The following is a 13,098-nucleotide window of genomic DNA, read 5'->3' on the forward strand; positions in this document are numbered from 1 at the left end:
ATTGGATTTTAATTTTTATGTAATTTTCGAATTGTTGAATGTTTTCTTTGTAAGCCACCCTGAGTCCTTCGGGAGAAGGGCGGCATATAAATTACATAAATAAATAAATAACTCATGTAAAACCTCAACATAGGGGCATGACCTTAAGTATGTAAGAGGCCCAGTTTAATGTAGTGGTTAAACTACTAGACTAGAAACTGGGAAACTGAATTCTAGTTCTTCCTTAGGGTACAAAGCCTCCTAGGTGACCTTGGACCAGATTTTCTCAGTCCTAAGAAGAAGGAAAATAGAAACTGCTTCCAAGAGAACTGCAGAGACTTTTGGAGTCCCTTGGAATCAAGACTAACTCAAAGGTATACACACACACATGTAAATAAAACTATCTTCCTTGAAGATGATGGCTAAGAAAGAGAAGAAAATAGATCTTTTGATAGTGGACAGCCAACTCAGGTTCTCTTCCCCCAGAAAAAAACATATGCAACAGGTATTTTCTACGAATCTACTATAAATTGTATTGAACCCAAATGTTATTGGGACCCATCTGTGAACATAAAGGAACAGTTCTATTTAAAGACAGCCAAAAACTTTTATATGATAAAAAGTAAGACACCAAAATGTGTACCAAAATATGTACATCCCAAATCATCACTGGTTGATTTTGATTATGGATTATAGCTATGAAAATGACAGGGACATTTATGAGCTAGCGTGAAGGCTTAGTTTTTCATCTAATAAGAGAATCTGCTTGATCATGTTTTACTTATAAGGTCATGAACTGTCTATTGAAAATAATTTGTACACATAATGTGGCAGATAAGACCCTTCAAAAGGACAAAATGTGCTAATATGATGAACCAAATAGATACAATCTATTTATAGAATTTATAATAACAGGAGCTGGTTGATGCAAGCAGAAACAGGCCTGAATATCATAATCGCTGAAGATGTGAAACAAGAAATTATGAAATGAATAGGATTAATTTAATATATACGCCCACTTCTGATCCAAATTCATATCCACAACTGTGTGCTCAGCGATGCAAGCAGCCTCCAAAATCCAATGATGACACCCTTAGAATTCTCTAAAAGTTGACATCAAATTGCAATGTTTGATGTGATTAATGGGGGAAATTAATAAATGTATGATTATAGAATTGAATTGAATATAAATATACATTAAGTAAAACCAGTTTCTCCTTTTGATGTGGCCATTGCCCCCAGTTTAATGCTTAACTTGAGCACTGTGATTGTAACTGTAGCTCACATTTGATGGTGTATTAAAGACTGGGAATGGAAATTCCTTCTTTTAGGCCCTTACTTTCCATTCCATTCTCTGTTTTGCCAAATGACAAGCAGTGATCAGGTGCCCAGACAATCGGTTCCTTTGAATCCAGAGACAATAAACACACTGGTGAATAAAGATATTTTAACCTTTATTAGTAACTCAAGCAAACAGATTTAAAAGCATAACATAAAAAGCACACATACCAAGCAAAATGATGGTCAAAAGTATTTATGTCTGTTGGGACTGATAGTCTTTCAAGACCATCAGTAGGTTTAGATAGGTAGGTAGGTAGGTTTAAAACCTATCTAAGTTTCACTTTTATACTAAATAATACAAAGCTATATTAAACAAAATCCCATTTTATACTTAACAAAAATCTGTCAGAGTATAATCATGAACTGGAATAGGGCATAGCAACAGGTCAGCCAATGAGGGCTGTTTGGTAACTGAAACATAATATTCGTTGTATGGGACCATATGAGACAGCTTGTAGCTGTGGCTTAACTGTTTTATATATAAGCTAGAGGGCACTAGCTTCTCACTCTTCCATTTTGCCTCTTCCATTTTGTGCTGTGTTTGTACTTGCTATTTCTCTTCTGTACAACATGGAAAAACCTACAAGGGTATTGTATGTCTTATGTGTTGTTATGTACATAAAGACGTTTTTGAATCCTGCTTAATAGTCTGCCTGTGTGTGCTAAAACAAACTCTGACAAAATCAAGGCAGGATTATTCTGATTCCCACCCCCATGTTTCTCTCTTTCTTGGAACTGTCTAATCTCCTGAGCCCCCCTAAATTGTTTAATCTTTCCTTCCCCAAAATTCAGCTCATGCTTGGTAGATGGCAGGTGAACAATCTGTTCACGTTAGATCACTTCTATCAAGCACATTTTCTTAATCATTTGGATTATGTTTATTTCCCTGGTTTCAGTTGCCATCTTTGGCTTTAGTGACAAAATCAATGATGGGAATCTGCTCTCTCCAAAATGTTTTTCTAGGAGTTTTAAGTGACATGTGCATGATTTACACATACTGTTGTTCTATATTCATGTGACACATGTAACAGAATGTTCAGTTAGTTCCAACAAGTTTTCAGAATGCTAGTTGATTGATTATTAATGAATGGCATTTCTTCATGTGAGAGTAGAAAATGCCTTTTTCTGTATATTGTTGCAGTCATACTCAAGCTTCTTGATTGACAAAAGAGCCTTTTTGGATTTTGACCAAATGTTTGTTTAAAAAGTATATCTCTGACCATGAAAGGATTATTTTTCTTTTTCAAACAAATAAATCTTACTATATTTATTGAGTCGTAATCTGTTCTTACTAGAAGAATCACTATTCTATTGAAAATGTACATTGGTTAGAGCTTCTTCTATACAAAAATTGCCACTAAACCCCTACTACAAAATAGAAACACAAATGAAGGTAATCATATAAAAGGAAGTTTATATCAGGGCAAACTCTTGCTTTAACATAATTACCTTCATTTCGACACACCTTTCCTCAGCCATCCTAAGGAATCTCTGTCTCTCTTTCTCTTACACACGCACAAGTCGCTGTACAGATTTTGATTATACAAATTTGGAGGCTAATGTTAATGGAATTTGTTTTTTGGTGCCTTATATGCTGTGACAGGACCAGCCTTTCAATCTGTGGCAGATGATTTTCAAATCTCTTCTTACCACAACTGTGCTATAATTTCCTCAGATTTGATATTGTTTCCTTATCTTCACAGTGAGACTCCTTCGTTTTAGAATTTAAGCAGTTCCTGCATTTGATCACCTGGGAGCACTGTTCCCTTTCAAAATACGCTTTCTTGCAAAAAGACCAGAAACTGGGCAAATTATGTAAGTTACATTATTAAAGCATTGTTACAGGGAAAAAAAAGTGAGGGACAAATCTTTACAGAACAACAGTTGGATTGAAAAATTGTACTGTTCTGTTTTCTATTTTGCTGACTTAAATATTTAAGTAATATTGCTTAGTCTTTGCATTATGTCCTATCATAGCCAAAAAAAAAAAAAAAAGCCAGGGATTGTATATACTTCTGCAAATAGAGGACATCAGTTGCTTACACTTGAAATTGCTTGGCAAGACATGCTTGGGAAAAAGAGTTTCCTGCAAAGAGTTTGAGTTGGATTGTTTAGATCAGGGCTGTCAAACTCCTGGCCCATAGGCTGGATGCATCACACGCTGGCCATATCCGCGTCCGGTTTAGCAAGGGGGGGGAATGTCCCCATATGTCATGTAATGCTACCGTGACAATATGAGTTTGACTCCCTTGTTTAGATGTATGCTAGACACCGTGTGAGGGAGCAACAAAGCTGGTCAGGAAGGATGGGGAGGGAGTACTCAGAGCAGTTGAGAGGTGAGATAAAGCACGGATTTTTGCCAATGGAAACTACCTCTTTGAACTTTCAGAAGAAATGCTGCCAAATTGCCCCTCACTGCATATTTTCTCAACTGAGTTCAGATTTCAAATATATAAGCAAAGCCCCAAGGATCACCAGGACTCTAGGCTGATCTTAGATTGAAGTAGTGTGTGAAAGAAGTCTTAGTGTGATTATGAGGAGAACTGATGCTAGGGCTCTACAGGGAGAGACCAGGTCTCAAAGCCATCTTTTGCACTAGGCCTTCAGACCTGCCACATTTATTACTGTGGGAAACTGGAAGGGGGGATTGTATGGAGCCATATTATGATATATAGATATAATAACATTCCTTCCTCAGAAAGTCAAGGACAAAATGCCCTGCACCTGGAAGGCTGAGTTTGGGAGGCATCTCCAATTGGGACGATGTTTGATTGGACCATGTGATGGACTTGTGGGTATTGGGCAGGACTTGATTCTTTCTTTGGATGGGGAAAATCTGGAACCTTTCAGATTCGGGTTTTCCCAGATGTGCCAATACGACATCTCTAATAAAATGTAGCTTTGAGGAACTTCAAGCCTCAGAGTTTTATTTCGTTGGGGGTATTACTTGGAACTCTGATACTAGCTTTGGAAACCACTCATGCAAACCAGGTACAAAATCAAAACTAAGTTCTATTCAAAAGCAAGTTCTAGTTCGGTGTCCATGGGCATGGTATCTCTATGGACCTCCTTTTCAAGGCACATGTGAATCACTCCATGATCTTTTCTTTGAAGAGAATATTTGTAGCTCAGGGTTGAACTGTGGGATCCTTGGTGCTCTCTGAGCTTGGATGTTTTCTTGCAGATGTTTCATTACCAAACTAGGTAACTCCATCAGTGCCACAAGGGAGTGGGTTTGCTCTCATTTTATATACTAGTCACTTGCCCTGACAGTGTTGGTGGGAATGGTATGGGTAGTTCCTTGATTGGGCTGTTGTTTATTGTTAGCTTTTCTTTGACAGCAGTAGAATCTGTATCATGAATAATACAGACATGCTTTTTAACAAAAAAAGCCATATTTAAGAAGATGGAATAAATACGGCCACCCAGCGGTTCTGAATTAAAACCCATACTTTTCATGCAACAGAATCAATTCTGAGAAATCCTAGGAACTGTAGTTCAGCATTATTTGAAGAGACATTTGTACCCTACACTCTCACATAATGGTTTCAACAAAAGGGAAATTGTGACATGAATTAATTTTCTACTACATCTGTACAAGTCAAAGAAAATTGGCTAAAATAGTCTTTTTATAACCTTATAACTATATTTGCAACATTTAACATTTTTATTTCAAGCAATGGCAAATAGTTTTTTTTTTTAAATGCTATTTTAAAAGGACCTTTGTTCAGTTCTTGGAAATACTTAAGGAACTAAGAGCATAAGCTTACAACTATAATAACATTTTATTGTTGAATTTACAGATATAGCAGTTAAAATAACTCTATAATGTCTAGTCACCAATGGGCAACCATTGACTATTAACTGATCCCTTTAGGTTATTCTATAGCTTATTTTTACTTCAGTTGGTGTTCTCTGTTTTGTCCCTAAAACCCAGCAATCTGAAAAATCTCGTGATAAAGCCTGATGCTAATTTACATTGCAAGAGTTGCTATAGCAACCTTTGAGAATGTTACTAGAAGCACTGTATCAGAGGTAATCTTTATTTTAATGAAGAAAAATATCCCATATTTTGAAAGGCACATAGTAGTTAGTTCTCAACTTATTTTTTCCTCACAACCTTCAGTCTGTACTCGTATCCTAACATAACTTTTTCAATTTCATAATCTTTCAATGAATGACAAATCTTATGATAAGTGTCAGCATGGAAACTGATGAGTCAGTTTTGCCAATTTGGAAAAGGTAAATCAAACAGCAGATAAACTGATATTTACTAATTTTTTTGTACCTTCAAAGGGATGGGCTAGTTTTTTAAGTTCTTGAAGTGATGAGAGAGTTTGGCATGGTGGTTAAGAACCAGGCGAGAAACTGGGAGACTGTGATTTCTAGTCCTGTCTGAGACACAAAGCCACGTGCTTGATCTTGGTCAGTTATTGTCTTCACACTTGGAAAGAAAGCAATGGCAAACTACTTCAAAACAACAACAGCCAAAAAACGAAACAAATACAAAACCCTTGTGGTGACTAGTTCAGGGGTCAGGAGTACCAATAGCAATAGCACTTAGACTTATATACCGCTTCATTGTGCTTTTACAGCCCTCTCTAAGAGGTTTACAGAGTCAGCATATTACCCCCAACAATCTGGGTTCTCATTTTACCGACCTCAGAAAGATGGAAGGCTGAGTCAACCTTGAAAGTAAAACTCACACACAGACACCCAAACAAAACAAGAAGTCGTATCAGGTTAAAGAAGTTTAAAATGAGGTTAAAATGGAAGCTGAGGTTCAGCCCTCTCCCCTCTCTTGTTTAATATCTACATGAAACCATTGGGTGAGGACATTCATCACTTCAGGGTTTGGTATCATCAGTATACTTTACCTCTCTGCCCTGAGTTGTGCAAGGAAAGCTGTTGAGGTGGTGACCCAGAGGAACAGACTTTGCTCAATTCTGACTAAGACCGAGTGGCTGTGGCAGGAATATCTCAATCATTGATCTTTGATAATTTGGCACATCTCAATTTCAAATTGTGAAAAACTTAGGGGTCCAGGTCTTTGAATTCAGAGCTACTGCTCAAAGAGTAAATGGCAGCTATGTCCAGGAGAGGTTTTGCACAGGTACCAGTGGTGTCCTTTCCTCTACTGGGAAGCCCTGCAGGTAGTCATTCACACCTGCATCACTCCATGATTCAACTATTTCAATGTGCTCTACCTGGCTGCCTTTGAAGATCACCTAGAAGCTAAAGATAGTTTAAAATGCAATGGACTTTTTTCATTCCCATATCTCAACAATGACCAGTAGACACAAGGACCATTTTTCCCCCAAATGTCATCACACTGCTAAACAACTAATTCCCACAACACTGTCAAATTATTTACTAAGACTGTATTACTATCATTCTTCTCATCCTTCCTATTACCTATCTCCTCCCACTTATGACTATAACCTCGTTGCTTGTATCTCTACGATTTATATTGTTTTATTTGTTACCTTGATTGCTTATTTAGTAACCTACAACTATCATTAAATGTTGTATCTTATGATTCTTGGTGAATGTATTTTTTTTCTTTTATGTACACTAAGAGCATATGCACCAAAGACAAATTCCTTGTGTGTCCAATCACACTTGGCCAATAAAGAATTCTATTCTATTCTATTCTATTCTATTCTATTCTATTCTATTCTATCTATCTATCTATCTATCTATCTATCTATCTATCTATCTATCTATTAGCTGCAATTCAAGGTGCTAATTCTTTCTTTTAAAGCCCTTCATGACATAAGACTTTATCTTTACTTGGAGGATGATAATGCATCTACAATTCTGAAATAATGAATTTATTCATAACTATGTAAAAGTCCAAACAAATAGCAAGAAATATACATTTCTTTAAAGGTAAAGGTAAAGGTTCCCCTTGCACATATGTGCTAGTCATTCCCGGACTCTAGGGGGCGGTGCTCATCTCCGTTTCAAAGTCGAAGAGCCAGTGCTGTCGAAAGACATCTCCGGGTCATGTGGCCAACATGACTAAATGCCAAAGGTGCATAGGACGCTGTTACCTTCCCACCAAAGGTGGTCTCTATTTTTCTACTTGCATTTTTTACATGCTTTCAAACTGCTAGGTTGGCAGAAGCTGGGACAAGTAACGGGAGCTCACCCTGTTATAGGGATTCGAACCACTGAACTGCTTCCCTTTTGTGTACATTTCTTTACACAGTGTTTATTTTGGGAACCAAATATTTATTCCATTGCTTAACACAGTATTTCTCAAGCTTGGGAACTTTAAGATTTATAAACCAACTCCCAGAATTCCCCAGAGTACACAGAGTGGCTGGGGAATTCTGGTAGTTGAAATTCACTTATCTTAAAGTTGCTAAGTTTGAGAAACAGTGATTTAACAATATGAACATTAACCATATTGATTAATAGTACTCATCAGAATGTCTCTATAAATTCACTAGCGGGATTTAACAACGATTGATAGAGTTAACATAAAGATTTAAAGAAATAACCCAGGTAGCTAATGATGTGATTTCTAAGAAGATTTTAATGATAGGCAGGATAATTAAATTATCACATTGATTTCACGGGGTCTACCACCACAAGTAACTTTCTCCAGACGCATCTCCAACATTGTTATTTTTCTTTCATTTTGAGTCTTGGCTTCTACTGTGAAGCCCAAGCAATCTTGCATAGAAGGTAAAGCTGTGCATTTGTTAGTTGATACCAGGTGTTTTCTCTGTTTCTCTCTATTAATAAAAAAAATGCCTATATCTCACAGTGATTTGCTGTAGGGGAGACTTTTGTATTTACGTGATGGGCTTCTTAGATTAAGGCTATAGATAGTTAAAGCAGCACTTACCTTCGAAGATCAATAGATGAATTCAGTAAGACTGAACTGTGCATATTATTGTAAGGAAGAGAAGCAAAAAATAAAAGAAATCTGTCAGATAAGATTAGGAAGCACATTCTAAATAATCGTGAAAAGCATTGGGAAAATAATAGTGCACCGTTAAACAATTACTACTTTTCTGACCCCCTTTGAAAATTTCTGTCTTACTAATAGAACAATTTTAAAGTATATTACCTTAGTCTACACTTTATCTATCATCTATCTATCTATCTATCTATCTATCTATCTATCTATCTATCTATCTATTTTATTTATTTATTGGTTCATGAGCTGATTCATAAATCTAGGAATGGAGTATTTAGGCTCAAATCCATTTTTCTTTTGGGGCAAAGAGGGGCAAAGAGCTTAAAAGTGGGACTCATTTCTAAATACAAGGCTCTAAACTTCCTTCTCTTATTCTTCCCCGGAAAAAAGGAACATTTTATGTAATAACAGTCAGGAGTCATCGATCAAATAATAGGTTGCAGCTCATTTAAAATCTGTAAATTCCCACGTGGGGTTATCTGCAACACTTAGAACATTTTATGTGTCTCCGTTGTAGCATTTTATATAGAGCACATAATGTGCCTGTGGTGTAACATTCAATTAATTAATCTGTCATTTCAATAGTACCCACTCTCCTAGTTCCTTTCTATTTCATCAGCAAACAAAATACTTAGAGGTGTCCCACTGGAGACATCTCCTGAATTGAGAAAAGGTTGTATTACTCCATATGACATAAAGATTAGTTTTGGGGGAACAACAGTCATCACAGACTACGAGCCGAATCCTGGGAGACGATGGTCATCATTTTCTATCATTAATTGGAAAATTCCTACTATTCAAATACCTGTAACAGGAAGGCAGAGATACAGCGTCTCAGAAATGTGTTCTCCCAAAGAGATGTCTCTTTTCATCATACTTGAAGTGTGATAGAATTTATTTAAGATGAGAGAATCCTTATTGTGACTTTTTTCTGTGAACACACTGGCACACATTAAAAAATGAAATTCTGATGTCCACTCTCAAAAGAAAATAAATAGATAACCATACGCATGCATGCACATTCTATTCTATTCTACATGCATAGGGTTGGACAGGGTTGGAAGGGACCTTGGAGGACTTCTAGTCCAACCCCCTGTTCAGGCAGCAAGCCCTATATCATTTCAGACAAATGGTTGTCCAATCTCTTCTTAAAAACTTCCAGTGTTGGAGAATTCACAACTTCTGGAGGCAAGTTGTTCCACTAATTAATTGTTCTAACTGTCAGGTATTTTCTCCTTAGTTCTAAGTTGCTTCTCTCCTTGATTAGTTTCCACCCACTGCTTCTTCTTCTACCCTCAGGTGCTTTGGAGAAGAGCTTGACTCCTTCTTCTTTGTGGCAGCCCCTGAGATATTGGAACACTGCTATCATGTCACCCCTAGTCCTTCTTTTTATAAGACTAGACATACCCAGTTCCAGCAACCGTTCTTTATATGTTTTATCCTTGAGTCCCCTAATCATCTTTGTTGCTCTTCTTTGCACTCTTTCTAGAGTCTCCACATCTTTTTTACATTGTGGTGACCAAAACTGGATGTGTATACACACACACACACACACACACACACACACACACACAGAGTACTCACAGTCCATTTTGAATACATAGCATGAAAAAGAGTCTTAAGAGTTAATAAGGTTGATATTATATGGTACAAAGCTATTATAGAATCTAGATGTTCTGCTTTGGGTAGCACAAAGCCTCCTCCCAGAAGATAACAAAGAAAACTGGTCATGGAGAGAATGTGTAGCATCCCAGACAATACTGCGGACCCTGGTTCAGCATTGCGTATATGCCATATCCTGAATAGAAGAAACAGCCGATAATCTTTTCTGCCGTCCTCATCACTCTCTGCACAGCTTTCCTATCTGAAACGGTAATACTTCCAAACCACAGAGTAATACAATATGAGGGAATGCTTTCAATCGTCCTTCTGTAGAAAGTGGTAAGGATACTGTAGCGGAAGGAAGTTGTTCTCTTCTCATACAATGCAGAAAATGCAGATGCTGCTCTGCCTGCTTCACCAGTGTCTCTCTGTCGAGCAACCAAGCTAACTTGCTTGTCAACTTGACATCCAGAAACTTGATACTAACCACCTCCACAGTTGAATCATGAAGACAGAGAAGTGTATGGCTGTGCTTGCCTTTTCTGAAATCGACAATGATCTCTTTTGTTTTGTCTACATTTAAAACCAGGCTGCTGTTGTTGTTTTTTTATAAAAAGTGTAGAGAAAGCATAGAGGTGTTTTTAAACTTTCAGAGCCATCATCTTTAAAGCCCTTCATGGCATGAGTCCAGATTACCTGAGAAAACATCTCACCCCAAGTGGGATTGGCCTGCACCACCCCAGCAGAATACGTAAGCCCCCTGGGAAAGTCAAGAGGGTGCGGATGGATCAGTCAAGGAATTCCAGCTGGCAGGGTCTAGGAAAGAGCTTTTTCTGATGTGGTTCCCGTCCTCTGGAAAATATATATATATATGTGTGTGTAAAAAACATAAAAAATTCCATGTCTATCTGAACAGCGTGTTGTGTGGGCACAATAAATTTTAAGTAGAGACACAACAATTTCATTTTAAAAGTAGAGATACAGCAATAACCATAATCATACTAGAAATCTTAATAAACATATCAATATTAATCACAAAAGAATAATACAATTAGTTTGTCCATCTTACAATATTTTCAATACAGATTTTTATTATCTTTTAAAATTCTTTTTTTAAGATTCTAACCTCTGTTTCTGTTACTTAACCATTGGTAAAGTAATATTTCAGTCCTCTGAAATATTATGCCCCTAGAGGTGAGATCCATCCTCACCCTCTTGACTTTCTCAAGGGGTTTTAAAACCTGGTTCTGCCAATTGACCTGGAGCCCGGTCATATAGGAGAAGGCTAAGGGACAGAGAGCCCATTGACACCCCATCTGTACCTTGCTCCGTACTTAGACATCTTGGCTAATTTTAATTTCAATGTTTATTTTCTTAACATTTTCATATTTTACACTGTTGTTTTTAACCTAGTTGTAAGCTGCCCATAGTCCCCTCTAGGCAATATGGGTGGCATATAAATTTAATAAATAAATAAGAGTTATTACAGGTAGCTATTATTAGGTAGCACTTCACTTATGACCACAACTGAGCCCCAAATTTTTTGTTCCTAAGCAGGGCAGTTGTTAAGTGAGTTTTACCCAAGCGTTTTTGCCACAGCCATTAAGCGAATCACTGAAGTTGTTACAGTAAATGACTCATGCCATCATTAAGCAAAACTGGCTTCCCCCATTGGCTTTACTTGTCAGAAGGTGGCTGGGAAGGTAGCTACAAATGATAATCAGATGACCTGAGGATAATACAACTGTCATAAATACATGCCAGTTGCCAAGGGCCTGAATTTTGATCATGCGACCATGGGAATGTAATGGTTTTAAGTGTGAAAACCAGTCATAAGTCACTTTTTTCAGTGCCATTGTTAATTTCAAACAGTCACTAAATGAACAGCTGTAAGTCAAGGACTACCTGCGTAGTACACAAAATCATCTGCTACAATGTCCTACCTGTCAATGACTACTTCAGCTTCAACCACAACAATACACGAGCACACAATAGATACGAACTTAAGGTAAACCGCCCCAAACTCAATTGCAGAAAATACGACTTCAGCAACAGAGTGGTCAGTACTTGGAATGCACTGCCTGACTCTGTGGTTTCTTCCCCAAACCCCCAAAACTTTAACCTTAGCCTTCCTACTGTTGACCTCACCCCATTCCTTAGAGGTCTGTAAAGAGCCTGCATAAGTGCACCAACGTGCCTACCGTCCCTGTCCTACTGTCCCCATTTATTTGTATCCATTTCATGTATTCATAATCATGTTTATATTTATATGTTATCTTATACATGCTTGACAAAATAAATAAATAAAAAAATAAATATCTCTTTCATTGAGAAACTTTCTCGGCCACTCATACTATATGTTGTATTTGGAAAAAGTATCACGATAGAAGTCTCTTATACAGAGTTTTGATGGTGGTAGTGCTGGAGCTTAATGGAATTGTGAGAAGGCAAGGAGACTGCAGTGTGAACAACAGGGCATTCAAATACACCCTTCTATCATTTTGCAAGTAAATAAGAAGAAGAGCTTCATGCTTTCCCCCGCTGAAAATGTCTTGATACACTTTGACAGACATTTGAAGACAGACATTATCTTCTCTGAAAAGGAAGCGGGGGAAAAAAAAAACACAATTTCCATCAAATTGAAGGAGAATGACAGAACCAAAATGCAGAATAAATTTTGGCAGAGCATTAGTGATACATGAGCAATTGCTCACATCTCCTGCAGAAGTGAGAGGGAAGGAACGTGGTATTCAAATGACAGAACCTCGGTCGCATTGTGTTTCAGGAAGCTAAAGCAGGTCAATGCCCAGAACGAGAGCAGTTCAAGAATTAGAGTGACAGTCATGACATTCTTGCAGTTTTCAACCCATCAACTTGCCAGCTGAAAGCCCAAATAGAGCTAACAGATGCAAAGTGCAACACGGAAGGTAAATGAAAAGTCAGTCCAAAATGCAGAAGAGGAAGGGGCTTGTAGTAGTTTAGTTTAGTTTAGTTTAGTTTATTTGATTTGTATACCGCCCTACTCCTGAAGGACTCAGGGCGGTGAACAGCCAAACAATAAAATACATAGATACAAAAAATTTAAAAACCAGATAAAATCAAATTAAATCATTTTGGCCCAGACAGATTAAAACACCCCAATAATTTAAAAACAGATTAAAATTTACATATTTAAAAAAGGGAAGAGATTAGGCCAAGCCCGCCTGATGGAATAAAAAGGTCGTCACAGCGCGGCGGAAGGT

General features: G+C 37.4%; 1 long non-coding RNA gene across 1 annotated transcript; it reads left to right on the forward strand.

Annotated features, from left to right (window-relative positions):
* Nucleotides 1-264: 264 nt before the first annotated feature.
* LOC117668432 (uncharacterized) lies at nucleotides 265-4,223 on the forward strand. The gene is made up of 3 exons (XR_004592288.3): nucleotides 265-353; nucleotides 3,024-3,135; nucleotides 4,019-4,223. It is a non-coding gene; the product is annotated as an uncharacterized LOC117668432 (long non-coding RNA).
* The last annotated feature ends 8,875 nt before the right edge of the window (nucleotides 4,224-13,098 follow it).

The sequence above is a fragment of the Pantherophis guttatus genome, chromosome 3 (genome assembly GCF_059756535.1).
Source record: "Pantherophis guttatus breed Tessera chromosome 3, ASM5975653v1, whole genome shotgun sequence".
NCBI classification, from domain to species: domain Eukaryota; kingdom Metazoa; phylum Chordata; class Lepidosauria; order Squamata; family Colubridae; genus Pantherophis; species Pantherophis guttatus.